The sequence below is a fragment of the Chlamydotis macqueenii genome, chromosome 14, assembly GCF_036417535.1.
Source record: "Chlamydotis macqueenii isolate bChlMac1 chromosome 14, bChlMac1.mat, whole genome shotgun sequence".
NCBI classification, from domain to species: domain Eukaryota; kingdom Metazoa; phylum Chordata; class Aves; order Otidiformes; family Otididae; genus Chlamydotis; species Chlamydotis macqueenii.
In genome coordinates, this window is record NC_141569.1 from 2,824,410 (window position 1) to 2,839,364 (window position 14,955).

The 14,955-nt window shown below is 53.4% G+C and overlaps 2 pseudogenes; both read right to left on the bottom strand.

Moving 5' to 3' along the window:
- Positions 1 to 3,776, bottom strand: LOC147598935 (protocadherin gamma-A10 pseudogene; annotated as a pseudogene).
- A 7,010-nt stretch (positions 3,777 to 10,786) lies between these two features.
- Positions 10,787 to 13,938, bottom strand: LOC147598936 (protocadherin gamma-A10 pseudogene; annotated as a pseudogene).
- Between the last annotated feature and the right edge of the window lie 1,017 nt (positions 13,939 to 14,955).

Genomic DNA, 14,955 nt, shown 5'->3' on the forward strand with positions numbered 1-14,955 from the left:
CTAATTCAACAGCTCCTCGCACACAGCTCCCACAGTTCTTATCTCACACACTTCACAGCTTGCATGGTGTTCCTTGACCCGGATGATCTGTAAGAACATCTTCTCAGAAGACCAGTTCCCTGCACCACTTCCCTGTAACATGTGCCACGATCATGCCGTGAGTGTATGGCAGGAGGACAGGTGCGTTTTGAGTTTTGAGGGTACAGAAATAACACACACATACATCCACCTCTTCTACTACATTAGCAGATTTACATCTACTTCCTGTGCCAGAGAAAAAAAACACCACGCACCCTCACTTCTCCTGCCTTCCACACCAGGTAGAAGGCTGATGATACCTCCAGAAAAAGCCCTGTATGAGCAATACACACCAACACACAGAGTGTCTCTACAGGAAGCTATGCTCTGCCTCACCTGCATGCACGGAGGAAATGTTAGAATAAGAGAAGAAATTCAGACTGCCAAGACAGGAAAGCCAAGAAAACGCCTGTGAAAGTCAAACCAATGGAACTTAAGTGATCTTGAACATATTATCAGAGGCAACGGCCACCTTCAGGTGATTACAGCGAGAAAGGCGAGAAGTTCACACATGCAAAATGAAAGGCATCAAAACCTACTCTTTTTGACTTATAGTAGACATATAATTCAGGTATTGACCAGGTACACAGGTGCACAAGGATGGCAGCATGCAGAAATACAAAGACATTTCATTGCTCACCACCTCATCATGGAGAAAAAGAAAAGCTGAGAAGGGCAGAGTTCTACATGAGGGAATTAACGTTCCATTTCAAGACAATCTCATCCTATTAAAGTACAATTGCTGTCGGTAAGACATCTGATCCTGCTAATAACGCAAACTTCTGTTTGCTACTAATGCAACACATCCAGAAGAGCTACTAGTGGCATGGATAATGGAATTACATGTTAGGGAACAAAGCAGGACACGACCTGGCATGAGATAAGAACAGAAAGCCTCACTCAAACGAGCTTCCAGCCTGCTGTAGACTCACATCTTCTGCTTCCCACACCAACTGTAACGCTGAGCAAAACCAACACGTTCACCTCCCCGAACTCAGAGCCACCAGCGCACCACGCGTTGTGAAAGCAGCCTTGCCTCCTTGTAACCAAGCTTCCGCAAGCAGGACACAGCGCGGGGAAAGTGGAGGGAAGCAGCGCAGGGACGCGTGGGAGAGAAAGCCCGGCCAGAGGAACTCACCGCTGGAGGGGCGGGGTCGGCGCGGCAGGCGGCCGCAGGGTCCTCCCCGAGCAGCGGCGCGGGCTCGTCGGGCGGCGGGCGGGCCGGGAGCGTGTCGCAGCAGCTGTCGCCCGGCGAGCGGAGCTGGCTCTTGCGCGAGCCGGCGGTGAGCGACACCTCGTGCGAGTAGGAGTGCAGGAAGGCGCGGACGCCGTCGATGCCCACGAAGTGCGAGGCCGGGACGCCGCGCAAGGCGCCGCTGCCCGCCGCCAGCAGCTGCTCGCGGCGCCAGCGCCAGCGCCGCAGGCGCAGCGCCAGCAGCAGCAGCAGGAAGGCGAGGAAGAGGCAGGACACGGCCGCCACGGCCACCACCAGCCAGCGCGTCAGGCTGCCGGCCGGCTCGCCCGGCGCCGCCGCCGCCGCGCTGCCCAGCTCCGACAGCAGCTCGGCCACGCTCTCGGCCAGCACCACCGTCAGCGTGGCCGTGGCCGACAGCGCCGGCCGCCCGTGGTCCTTCACCACCACCACCAGGCTCTGCCGCGCCGCGTCGCGGGCCAGCGGGAAGCGCGCCGTGCGCACCTCGCCGCTGTGCAGCCCGACGCGGAACAGCCCCGGCTCCGTCGCCTTGGCCAGCTCGTACGACAGCCACGCGTTCTGCCCCGCGTCCGCGTCCACCGCCACCACCTTGGCCACCAGCGCCCCGGGCTCCGCCGACCGCGGCGCCAGCTCCACGCCCGCCCCCGGCGCCGCCGGCGGGTACAGCACCTGCGGCGCGTTGTCGTTCTCGTCCACGATCGACACCCGCACCGACACGTTGCTGCTCAGCGCCGGCGCGCCGCCGTCCTCCGCCCGCACCCACAGCCACACCTCGCGCACCTCCTCGTAGTCGAACGACCGCAGCGCGTACAGCGCGCCCGTCTCCGCCTGCACCGACACGTACGACGACAGCGGCGCGCCCCGCACACGCCCCTCCGACAAGCGGTACCGCACGCGCGCGTTCTGCCCCGAGTCCGCGTCCGCCGCGCGCACCGTCAGCACCAGCGCGCCCGCCGCGTTGTTCTCCGACAGCCGGGCGCTGTAGCTCGCCTCCGCGAACACCGGCGCGTTGTCGTTCACGTCCAGCACCCGCAGCCACAGCACCGCGCTGCTCCACAGCGCCGGCGACCCGCCGTCCGCCGCCCGCACCGTCACGTTGTACTCCGACACCTCCTCCCGGTCCAGCTCCCGCGCCGTCAACACGCGGTAGTAGTCCTCAAACGACTTCTCCAGGCGGAACGGCAGGCTCCCGACGATGTTGCACCGCACCTCAGCGTTAGCCCCCGAGTCGCGGTCCTGCACGTGCAGCAGGGCCACCACGGTCCCCGACGGGGCGTCCTCCGAGATCTCGCTCAGCGACGACCGCACTGAAATCACGGGCGCGTTGTCATTGACATCTGTCACGGTGACTACGACTTTCGTCCTGTCGAGCAGGCCACCGCCGTCTTCTGCCTGCACTTCCAGTTCGTACGAGTGGCCTTCCTCGAAGTCCAGGCTCCGCACCAGCGTGATCGCCCCCGTCTCAGCGTCCAGTTGGAAAATCTGCGAGGCTTTATCTGAGATTGTCTTCATCGAGTACTTAACTTGACCGTTCATCCCTTCGTCGGCATCTGTGGCCGTGACAGTGACAAGGGTCGAGCCCACGGGCGCGTCCTCCGGCACACGCACACTGTACTCCGCCTGGCTGAACACGGGCGCGTTGTCGTTCGCGTCCAGTACCACCACGCGGATCCGCGCCGTGCCCGTACGCGCCGGATCGCCGCCGTCGCTCGCCCTCAGCACCAGCTCGTGAAACGCCGCTGCCTCCCGGTCCAGAGCCTTCGCCAGCACCAGCTCGGGACGCTGAGCCCCGGCGGGGCCCGCTTGCACGGCCAGCGAGAAGTGCTCGTCGCCGCTCAGCTCGTAGCTCCGCAGGGAATTCGGGCCCGAGTCCGGGTCGCGAGCCCTGGCCAGAGGAAATCGCGATCCCGAGGCTGTGGTCTCGCTTATTCTCAGTTGCGATTCTGCCTCTTGGAAGCTGGGGGCGTTGTCGTTAACGTCCGTGATTTCCACTTCGATTTTATAAACCTTCATTTCCCCCTCCACGATCACCTCACAGCGCAGCACGCACTTCTCCACCAGCCGGCACAGCTGCTCTCTGTCTATCCGCTCTGCCGTCACCAAATGTCCCATCTTCCCGTGCAGAGAGAAATACTGCGTCCTACCTTCGGAGACAACTCGAACGCCGTGGTCGCGGAGCGCCGGCAGCTGCAGCCCCAGGTCCTTGGCCACGTCGCCCACGAACGAGCCCTTGGGCAGCTCCTCGGGAACCGAGTAGCGCAGCTGCCCGCACGCCGCCTCCCACGCCGCCACCAGCACGCACCACAGCACGGCTCGCTCCCGCCGGCTCCAGCGCTTCCCCGCCGCGCACATCGCTGCCGACAGCTCCCCGCCGCCGCTGCCGCCGGTCCCTCCGCCTCGCCGCAACACGGATCCGCAACGCGGGGACGGTCACTCACCGCCCGCCCACCGACACACACAGCGAGAGACCGAGACAGTCGGCCCGCAGCGGGCGGGGCTGCCTCCTGCGCTCCGGCCTTCCTCTCGCTCCTCCTCGGTCAACAGCGGCACCCGCAGCCTCCTCCCGGCACTGCAGGCACCGAGCGCTGCCCGGCAGCAAGTGCCCACCAGGAAATGCTCCTGCCGCAGCTATCAATAAGTAATCACTAACAGAAGGAAGGAAAAGTTATTGCAAGCTTTTCATGTCAGATCTGCCAAAGCTTTCCAGCTTCCCAGCATTCCTTCCTTTTCCTCATGCATTGTTCTCACGTTTGTCGTACTGTCAATTTTTTTTTTCAGAGAGAAGAACGATTACACTGAATAATCTGTCCCCCAAAGGGTAATGTGTATAGCTCCATGCTAAGATAGCAGAAAGATCTGTATTCTTTTGCTTCCAATTCACAGAACTTCCTTCTTCTGCATCTCCTTATATGTGGGGCTCACAATGGAAAAGTGCAAAGCCAGGTCAAGACCTTCGTAGAAGCAAAGAATGGTTTACGTTGGAAAGGACCTTTGAAGACCAGCCAGTCCAACCTCTCTACCATGAGCAGGGACATCCTCCAGTAGATCAAGTTGCTCAAAGACCTGACCTTGAGAACTTCCAGTGATGAGGATCCACATCTTCACAGAGAACTTGCTTAAGTTTCCCTCATTCCCCCGTCTATGTCACAGATATTCTTGAGAAATATTACATACTACTAATTCAAATACAATACCCCTGAGGGACACCACGTTACTAGTTTCCACTTGTACATTGACCAATTGACTATAACGCTTTGGACATCTGCTCCTCAGAGTTCCTCAACTACCTAACAGCCCATCTGTCAAACCTATATCTCTCCAGTTGAGCTCCCAGCTTGGCTTGAGGAACACCCTGTACATATTCTCCCACTGACACCTAGTTTGGTCACAGAATCCTTGGCTGAGCTGAGTTGCCACTTTGCACTTCCAGGATGGCACTACAGATGAGCTTGCTTCATTACACTCCAGACAAGGGTGCTTCTGGAAGCACACGTAGGTCTAGGAAAGCCTTTCTCTTTACAGCTGTAAACATCAAAGGTGTGCATGGGAACTGCCCTGCACTCAGACAATTGAAACAGATTGGACCTTCCCCATTTGATTAGACACCCTGAAGTTGAGCAACAAGCGCATACCATTAAGAAGGCAAGAGTGAGAAACTTACAGAAATTAAATTGGGTGCAGTAACATTTCTTAGGGCAACCTTATAGAGCAGAAGCAACTCTAATTGCATGGTACTCCATTAGGCTCACAGTTGTGTTCACAATGACAAGCAAGGAAATGACCATCTCTTCTCCTATAGCCTCACAACCAGAGCTCCCTGTCTTCTCTACAACACAACCTGCAGGCTTCCTCTTAATCTTCTCCTAACTGACCAAAATATATAATCCAAGGATAATGCACAAGGATCACACCAAGAAGAGAAGTACATTATTCTCCTCACCACGATTCTCAGAAGAGAGGAATTCTAAACCACATGAAAGAGAAACAGCCAACATAAACGTGCAGCGATCATCCAGCAGAGAATGGGTCATCAAATTAATAGCTTAGGGAGAATCTCATCTCTTCTTTTATCACTCACGCTGTTCCACAGAGATGCGACTTCTATTAAGGTCATGTTGACACCTATTCCCCACTGACAATAACAGAAAACAAAGATACCTTCACATCTCCTAATGTTCACACCTTCTGTACCATGAGCAAGAGGCATGAACCCATGACACATTGCTAAATGAAGCTATGCTGAGTATTTCAAGCAAACCTACATAATGAGTATACCAAGTAAATAAAAAAAACAAAATGTAAATCAGACAAGCAAGGCAAGGAAGTATTAGAAGAGAAAGTGGTGTCAGAGAAACTCAGCAGGAAGATCACTGCAGGCATGGAAATTCATCCCTAAGAGCACCTGCAAATCTTGAAGGAGAAACTCACCAGGAAGATAGCTCAGTCTTAAACTGCAGCTGTGGAAATTCATCCCTAAAAGCACCTGCACCTGCAAGTCACATTGAAAGTGCAGCCCCACAGTCCTACTCTGGACTACATAGAAGGGAGTTTCATTTTAAGAAAGATTCATCAGCTCTCAGCAGTTTTTCTAAAAGGCAAGAATTAGAAACATACAGATCCATTGGAATAACATTTCTTACACCAAACTTACTGGCGTGGTTTAGCCCCACTCAGCAGCTAAAACACGGCACAGTTGCTCTCTCACTCCCCCTCCTTCACCACACTTCCTCTTCATGGGATGGGGAGGGGAATCAGGAAAGAAAGGCAGAACTCCTGGGTTGAGATAAAAACAGTTGAAGAGAACAACAGAGGAAGAAAAACAGAGGTAGAAAACAAAAGCAATAACAGAATATACGGAAGAATGTAACTTACAGTAAAATAGCTCACAGGGGAGCCTCATGCCCAGCTCCCTCCCAAGAAGCAAAATCTGACCCTCAGCACCAACCCCACTTTACACACTGAGCATGAGGTTGCATGGGATGGAATAGCTCTTGGGCTAATTTGGGTAAACTATCCCAGCTCCTAGCTAACTAGGAAAATATCCCAGCTGTGTCCTCAGACATGGGTGCCATCAGCTCCACCTCCTCTCCCAGTTCAGCCAAAAATTAATTCTCTCCTAGCCACAACCAGGACACTTACTGAGCAAAAGCAAGTTTTATGCACAGTACCGTAACTATGTGACTTACAGGGCGACTATGATATGAAGAGAAATGAGCATCTCTTCTTCTACTAATCACTCTCCCACACATCTCCTCCCAGTCTTCTCTCCAGCCTTCAACAAGTTGCTGGATTGCTTCTGACCCTCTTAATGGGCAAAAATATATCATGAGATGATGATGCACTACAATCACACCAAGAAGGGAGGTACATTTGTCTGCTCACCACTGTCCTAAGAAGAAAAAAGATTCTAAATAACATGAATGCACAATCTCCGAAGTAAAACAGGAGCGGTCATCCAAAAGAGACCATTCTGCATCCTTCAAGGTATTGATGGAAACTGCTTACCCAGACTGATAATTTTCACAGATCTCTGCTTTTAAAGGACTATAATCTGAACGGATGTGCGGGTTTAAAACATGAAAAGAAACAAGGAAGGAATGGGAAACCATCCTGGTTTTGGCAGGAATGGAGTTAATTTTCCTCTCAGTAGCCAGTGTGTTTTGGATTTTGGATGTGAAGAATGTTGATAAACACCCTGATGATATGAGTTGTTGTTAATGAGACCAAGGACACTGTCCGACTTTCCAAGTCTCACTAATGTGCAGATGCAGGAAGCTGGGAGAAAGACGGAATAATTGGCCCAAAATATCCCAAGAGAGTATTCCACTCAATAAATGGCTGGGAGTGGGGGGTATATGTCTTCCTGGCATCCATCCCTCTCTCTCACTCACTGGCCCTCTACCTTTTGCTCCTTTGCTTGCTGCTCAGTTTCGTTTCCATGATCACTGCTCGGGAGGGGCTGTTATCGGTCATTGGGACATTGGGTGGTGGGAAAACACACAGTGTTCATGTAATATATTTTAATTTCTTTATATTCTGTTATTATTGTTGTTTTCCTTTGCTATTTTTGTAAACTGTGTTCATCTCAACCCATGAGTTTTCCTTTCTTCCCAATTCGCTCCCCCATCCCAGCAGGGAGGGGGAGGGATGAACAAGAAACTGTGTGGTGACTTGGGCTAAACCACAACAGAAACCTACAGAAATGAAAGCGCCATAGTTTAGCATTTCAGTTTATGTCAACTGTAGGAGGTACACGAGAGCCGTACCTAGCTGGTTACAAGCAGATAGGAGGACCACTCTGGACTTTGCACAAAAGACCATAGCCACAGTTCTCCAAGGAATTTATTTGGAAAATAAGAAAAGGAAAACACACAGGACCACAACTATGGCACCCATATAACAACTAGGAGAAACTGAATATTGGCACCTACCTTTTAGACTTTCCAAACCATAGCACAGCGAAGCCTTCCACCTGCCCTGTCTCTGTGCAGACAGAATGATTCAGCGTGCTCCAACACCATGCAACGGGGAAGTTAGGTTTTCAGACAGACATCATTGAAATAAATGTTTCCCACACAACTTCTCCTTGGGGAGAACAACGATCAAAACATGGATGCATGCTTAGAGACTTCTCTGCTCATCACGCTCATTTGAAGAAACACAAAATGTTCTAAAAGGCCATAAGCGATATGCAGCTCAGTTAAAGACTCAGTCAGCAGTATCAGCTCAAAGACATCATCATTCTTCTTCAGCACATGGACAATTTGGATGGTACATGACTCTGCAATTGTTAATGCAATATTTATGTCTACACTCACTAACTCCCATTCACAGGAAAAGCTGTGTCCAGTATGACAGTGCATAAATTGAGTACCTTCCTTGCATGTACTTCAAATAACAGGCCCCAAACACAGAATTTCTGAACAAAAACACCCTCCCATCCCCTACATTCATATCAATTTTAATACTCACAAAACATCAGCAGTTACTTCCTATAAGCAAGATCCATTAATAACATCTGTAAAGTAAGTCAAGGCTGAGAAAACATCAATAAAAACAGGATAAAACTATATCTCATAGTCTTATAAAGACATATGGCTGGCAAAATGACCTTTCACAAAGTAATTACTAGAAATAGTAAACCTGAAGCATGGTTGCACTTCCATGCCTATAATTTGCACACAAATTTATCAGATGAATGTCATCCCTTTTCTGGCTGCAGGAAAAGGGAGCTTTGCGTAAATGGGAGAGGTCTTGACACAAGGCGTGACCCACTGACCTACCAGATCCAAGCATCTCCCACCCAGTCGTAGCAAACAACCACATCTGTTCCTCTTTCAAGGCCAGTCCCTCCCTGATCCTGCAACAACGTCACACCAAGTGTGTCTAACAAGCAAGAGCATTTCTGCCCCTGATATTTTCAGGCATGTTATCAGACACATAGAGGCTCACCTTTACCTCATCATGACAAGCAAGACAAAAACTTAACTACCATTCACAAGGAACAGCCTGCAATAGGAAAGCAAACTCATGAACCCACATCTTGGCTAGTTGGACTCCAAGCAAAGTGATATCCAATAATTAGACACATGGGAACCTGGGAACAGACAAAACACATAGCATGTGTCCACCACTACCTCCTCACACACAGCATCTTCAACACTCCCCTCAAAAACTTCACAGACTGCATTGTTGCCATTGATCTTCATCATTTGAATGTAGACTCCACCCAAGGAAAAGATGCATAGGCAGCTTGTCCTATAGGATGAAGAGTATATGACTGCTTACCACTTCTATTGGGCAAGCAAGAGCATTACTTTCAGTAACATTTTAACTAAGAAAACAAGAAAGTCAACAATGTAAAACACGCAAAAAAAAGAAAGGAACATGACATACTCTTCAAGATTATGGCAGAGTAGACACATAATTAAGGTATTTAGTAGGTAACGACTACACTATTGGCTCCTCCCAAAGCTCCCCTTCTGGCACTTTTCATAAGTACATAATTCAGCTGTCAATTAAGCACATCACAACAACCTGTAAACACATAGGAAGAACATCACAAGGATCCCAATAAAGAGACAATAATGTGCTTTAGGCCAAACTTTTGTGGGAAGGTGAAACTCATATTGCATGAAACTACAGCTGGGCACCAAACAGGGAAAGGAGCAAACCATATCTCTTCTCTAATTCAACAGCTCCTCACACAGAGCTCCCACAGTTCTAATCTCACACCCTTCACAACTTGCATGGTGTTCTTTGACTGGCATAATTTGCAAGGTCTTCTCAAAAGACAACCTCCCCATTAAAACTTCAGCAAATGCCCTCCATGAGCAATAGGCACCAACACACAAGATCTCTGCACAGAAAGCTATGCCCCACCTTACCTGTATGCACAGAGGAAAGGTAACAGAAAAAGAAGAAATTCAGACTCCCAAGACAGGAAAGACAAGAAAACGCCTATGAAGGTTTTTCTCTATATATCTGTAAACATTGAAGGCATGTATGGGGCAGTCAGACCAATTGAACTTAAGTGATCTTGAACACATTATCAAAGGCAAAGGCAAATCTTCAGATCATTACAGTGAGAAAGGCAAGAAGTTCACACATGCAAAATGGAAAGCATCACAACATACTCTTTTAGATTATGGCACTTAAATAGGTACATAATTCAGGTATTCAGCAGGTACAGTTTGCTCCTCCTAAAGCTCGCATTATGTCATTTCTCCTAAAGTACATGGATAAGCTGTTGGTTAAGAATTGACGGCAACCTGCAAAGACAGAGGAAGAACATCGCAGGGCTGCCAGCACAGCTAGAGTCACACAGCCTCTGCCAAACTCCCTGGGGAAGACAAAACTCATATTGCTTGATACTACAGATGGACAGTGAACAGGCAAAGGAGATACCATATCTCTTGTGTCCTTCAACAGCCCTTCAAGCACAAGAAGCTCAACAGACCCTCACGCACAGTCTCCTCTCCAGCCCTTCACAACTTGCACAGTGTTCTTTGACCCTCATGATTCTCAAGCAGATATCGTCAAAGGGCCAGTTGCCGAGGCCATTGCTCTACAACATCCACCACTATTACACCGCGGTCTTCCCATCAATATCTTTACCGCTCTCTACTAAGAGGGAAAAGACATTTGTCTGCTCACTGGTCTTCTTGGAAGAAACATCAAGGGTCTAAAAGGAAAAGAAGAGCAGTCCTCCGGAAGAGACTGGGTCAGTAAACATCTGCTTAGGTGGAATACCCTCCTGATATCTCTCCCTGCACCAGGAATCGCTCCCCTCCCATCCTTGTATGGTGTTTGCCATAGAATACATTTTGTAGGCAAGACACATCCACCTCCATTTTCAATAAGTCAATGTTAAAACACTGGGAAACTGCAAAAAATGTCTCCTGATAGCTCCAGTAGCCCTTCACACACAGACACTCACAGACTTTCTCAAATAATCAGAAATATTCTTTCATATTCATTACAGACACACAGGCATCAACAAGGGACCAGTTCTTGCACAGACCGCTCCTCCACCAGGCGCACAAAGATGGCAGCATGGAGGAATACAAAGACATTTCGTTGGTCAATCATGGAGAAAGAGGAAGGCTGAGAAGAGAAGAAACGATGAGCAGTTACATATGAAAGCATTAAGGTTCCATTTAAAGACAAACTCATCCTGCTCATGTACAACTGCTGTCGGAAAGACATCTGATCCTGCTAATAATGTAAACTTCCACTTCCTAATACTGCAATACATCCGTTTAGAACAGGTAATTCTGACAGGGAAAATGAAATTACACGGATCAGGGAATAAAATGAGAATCATCATAGAATCACATGGTTGGATGGGACCTATAAGATCATCTAGTCCAACCGTCGAAACGACCTGGTGTGTGACAAAACCAGAAAACCTTACTCGACCAAACTTCCAGCCAACTGCAGACCCTCACCTCCTGCTTCTCACACCAACTGTAACGCTGAGTAACAATGCCGCGTTCACCTCCCCGAATTGAGAGCCACTACAACACCACGTGTCATGAACAAAGCCTTACCTCCTTGCCACAGCGCGGGGCAAGGGGAGGGGAGAAGCGTAGGGACGCGTGGGAGAGAAAGCCCGGCCAGGGGAACTCACCGGCGGAGGGGCGGGGTCGGCGCGGCGGGCGGCCGCAGGGTCCTCCCCGAGCAGCGGCGCGGGCTCGTCGGGCGGCGGGCGGGCCGGGAGCGTGTCGCAGCAGCTGTCGCCCGGCGAGCGGAGCTGGCTCTTGCGCGAGCCGGCGGTGAGCGACACCTCGTGCGAGTAGGAGTGCAGGAAGGCGCGGACGCCGTCGATGCCCACGAAGTGCGAGGCCGGGACGCCGCGCAAGGCGCCGCTGCCCGCCGCCAGCAGCTGCTCGCGGCGCCAGCGCCAGCGCCGCAGGCGCAGCGCCAGCAGCAGCAGCAGGAAGGCGAGGAAGAGGCAGGACACGGCCGCCACGGCCACCACCAGCCAGCGCGTCAGGCTGCCGGCCGGCTCGCCCGGCGCCGCCGCCGCCGCGCTGCCCAGCTCCGACAGCAGCTCGGCCACGCTCTCGGCCAGCACCACCGTCAGCGTGGCCGTGGCCGACAGCGCCGGCCGCCCGTGGTCCTTCACCACCACCACCAGGCTCTGCCGCGCCGCGTCGCGGGCCAGCGGGAAGCGCGCCGTGCGCACCTCGCCGCTGTGCAGCCCGACGCGGAACAGCCCCGGCTCCGTCGCCTTGGCCAGCTCGTACGACAGCCACGCGTTCTGCCCCGCGTCCGCGTCCACCGCCACCACCTTGGCCACCAGCGCCCCGGGCTCCGCCGACCGCGGCGCCAGCTCCACGCCCGCCCCCGGCGCCGCCGGCGGGTACAGCACCTGCGGCGCGTTGTCGTTCTCGTCCACGATCGACACCCGCACCGACACGTTGCTGCTCAGCGCCGGCGCGCCGCCGTCCTCCGCCCGCACCCACAGCCACACCTCGCGCACCTCCTCGTAGTCGAACGACCGCAGCGCGTACAGCGCGCCCGTCTCCGCCTGCACCGACACGTACGACGACAGCGGCGCGCCCCGCACACGCCCCTCCGACAAGCGGTACCGCACGCGCGCGTTCTGCCCCGAGTCCGCGTCCGCCGCGCGCACCGTCAGCACCAGCGCGCCCGCCGCGTTGTTCTCCGACAGCCGGGCGCTGTAGCTCGCCTCCGCGAACACCGGCGCGTTGTCGTTCACGTCCAGCACCCGCAGCCACAGCACCGCGCTGCTCCACAGCGCCGGCGACCCGCCGTCCGCCGCCCGCACCGTCACGTTGTACTCCGACATCTCCTCCCGGTCCAGCTCCCGCGCCGTCAACACGCGGTAGTAGTCCTCAAACGACTTCTCCAGGCGGAACGGCAGGCTCCCGACGATGCGGCACCGCACCTCGCCATTGGCCCCCGAATCGCGGTCCTGCACGTGCAGCAGGGCCACCACAGTCCCCGACGGAGCGTCCTCTGAGATCTCGCTCAGCAAAGACGACACTGTCAGTTCAGGCGCGTTATCGTTCACGTCTGTTACAGTGATTGCTACTGTCGCAGTGTCGAAAAGCTCTCCTCGGTCATGTGCCTGCACCTCCAGTTCGTAGGAGTCGCCTTCCTCGAAGTCCAGGCTCCGCATCAGGGTGATCGCTCCCGTCTCCGCGTCCAGCTGGAAAATCTTCGAGGCTTTATCTGAGATTGTCTTCATCGAGTACTTAACTTGACCGTTCATCCCCTCGTCGGCGTCGGTGGCCGTCACGGTGACGAGGGCCGAGCCCACGGGCGCGTCCTCCGGCACACGCACACTGTACTCCGCCTGGCTGAACACGGGCGCGTTGTCGTTCGCGTCCAGTACCACCACGCGGATCCGCGCCGTGCCCGTACGCGCCGGATCGCCGCCGTCGCTCGCCCTCAGCACCAGCTCGTGAAACGCCGCTGCCTCCCGGTCCAGAGCCTTCGCCAGCACCAGCTCGGGACGCTGAGCCCCGGCGGGGCCCGCCTGCACGGCCAGCGAGAAGTGCTCGTCGCCGCTCAGCTCGTAGCTCCACAGGGAATTCGGGCCCGAGTCCGGGTCGCGAGCCCTGGCCAGAGGAAATCGCGACCCTGGGGCTGTCGTCTCGCTCATTCTTAGCTCCGTTTCTTCCTCTCGGAAGCTGGGGGCGTTGTCGTTAACGTCCGTGATTTCCACTTCGATTTTATGAACCTTCATTTCCCCCTCCACGATCACCTCACAGTGCAGCACGCATTGCTGCACACTCTCGCACAGCTGCTCTCTGTCTATCCGCTCCGCCGTCACCAAATGTCCCGTCTTCCCGTGCAGAGAGAAATACTGCGTCCTACCTCTCTCCAAGATGCGGACGCCGTGGTCGCGGAGCGCCGGCAGCTGCAGCCCCAGGTCCTTGGCCACGTCGCCCACGAACGAGCCCTTGGGCAGCTCCTCGGGAACCGAGTAGCGCAGCTGCCCCCACGCCGCCTCCCACGCCGCCACCAGCACGCACCACAGCACGGCTCGCTCCCGCCGGTTCCAGCGCTTCACCGCCGCGCACATCGCCGCCGCGGCCCCACCGACAGCTCCCCGCCGCCGTTGCCGCCGTACACTCCCCCTCGCCGCACCACGGCTGTGCAACTCGGGGACGCTCGCACACCGCCCGCCCGCCGACACACACAGCGAGAGACCGACACAGCCGGCCCGCAGCGGGCGGGGCTGCCTCCAGCGCTCCGGCCTTCCTCTCGCTCCTCCTCGGTCAACAGCGGCACCCGCAGCCTCCTCCCGGCACTGCAGGCACCGAGCGCTGCCCGGCAGCAAATGCCCGCCAGAAAATGCTCCTCTCGGAGCTATGAATAAGTAATCAGAAACAGAAGGAAGCTAAAGCCATCGCAGTCTTTTCACGTCAGAGGTACCAAGGCTTTACAGCTTCCCAGCATTTCTTCCTTTTGCTCATGGAAGGCTCTGATGTTTCTTCGACCGTCAATTCCTCTTTAACAGAGAAGACCGAGTATGCTGAGAAATATATTCCCCGAGGTTAATGTGTATAGGTCCATGCTAAGACTAAAAAAGTACCTTTATTCTTTTGCTTCTAATTCGCAGAACTTCCTTCTTCTACATCCCCTTACTTGAGGGACTCACAATGGAAAAATGCAAGGCCTTCAGAGAACCAAAGAATGGTTTTTGTTGGAAAACACCTTTGAAGACGAGCCAGTCCAACCCCTCCACCACAGGCAGGGACATTGTTTGGTAGATCAAGTTGCTCAAAGACCTGTCTAACTTGACCTTGAGCACTTCCACTGATGAAGCATCCACAATTTCTCTGAGCAACATGTTCCATTGTCTCACCAGCCTTATCATAAAACATTTTTTCTTTACCTCTAATCCAAACCTACCCTCTTTCACTTTCAAATCATTGCCCCTTCTCCTGTCACTTCAAATCCTGGTAAGAAGTCTTTCTCCATATTTGTTATACAACATATTTATCTATTCAAAAGCCACAATAAGGTTTCTGCAGAGCCTTCTCTTCTCCAGGCTGAAGAATTTCAACTCTTTCAGACTTACTTCACAGCACTTTTTGTTCTAATTTTGTAGGCCTCCTCTATTGCTGCTCTTACAGGTACATGTCTTCCATGTACTGGGAGCTCCAGAGCTGCATGCAGTACTC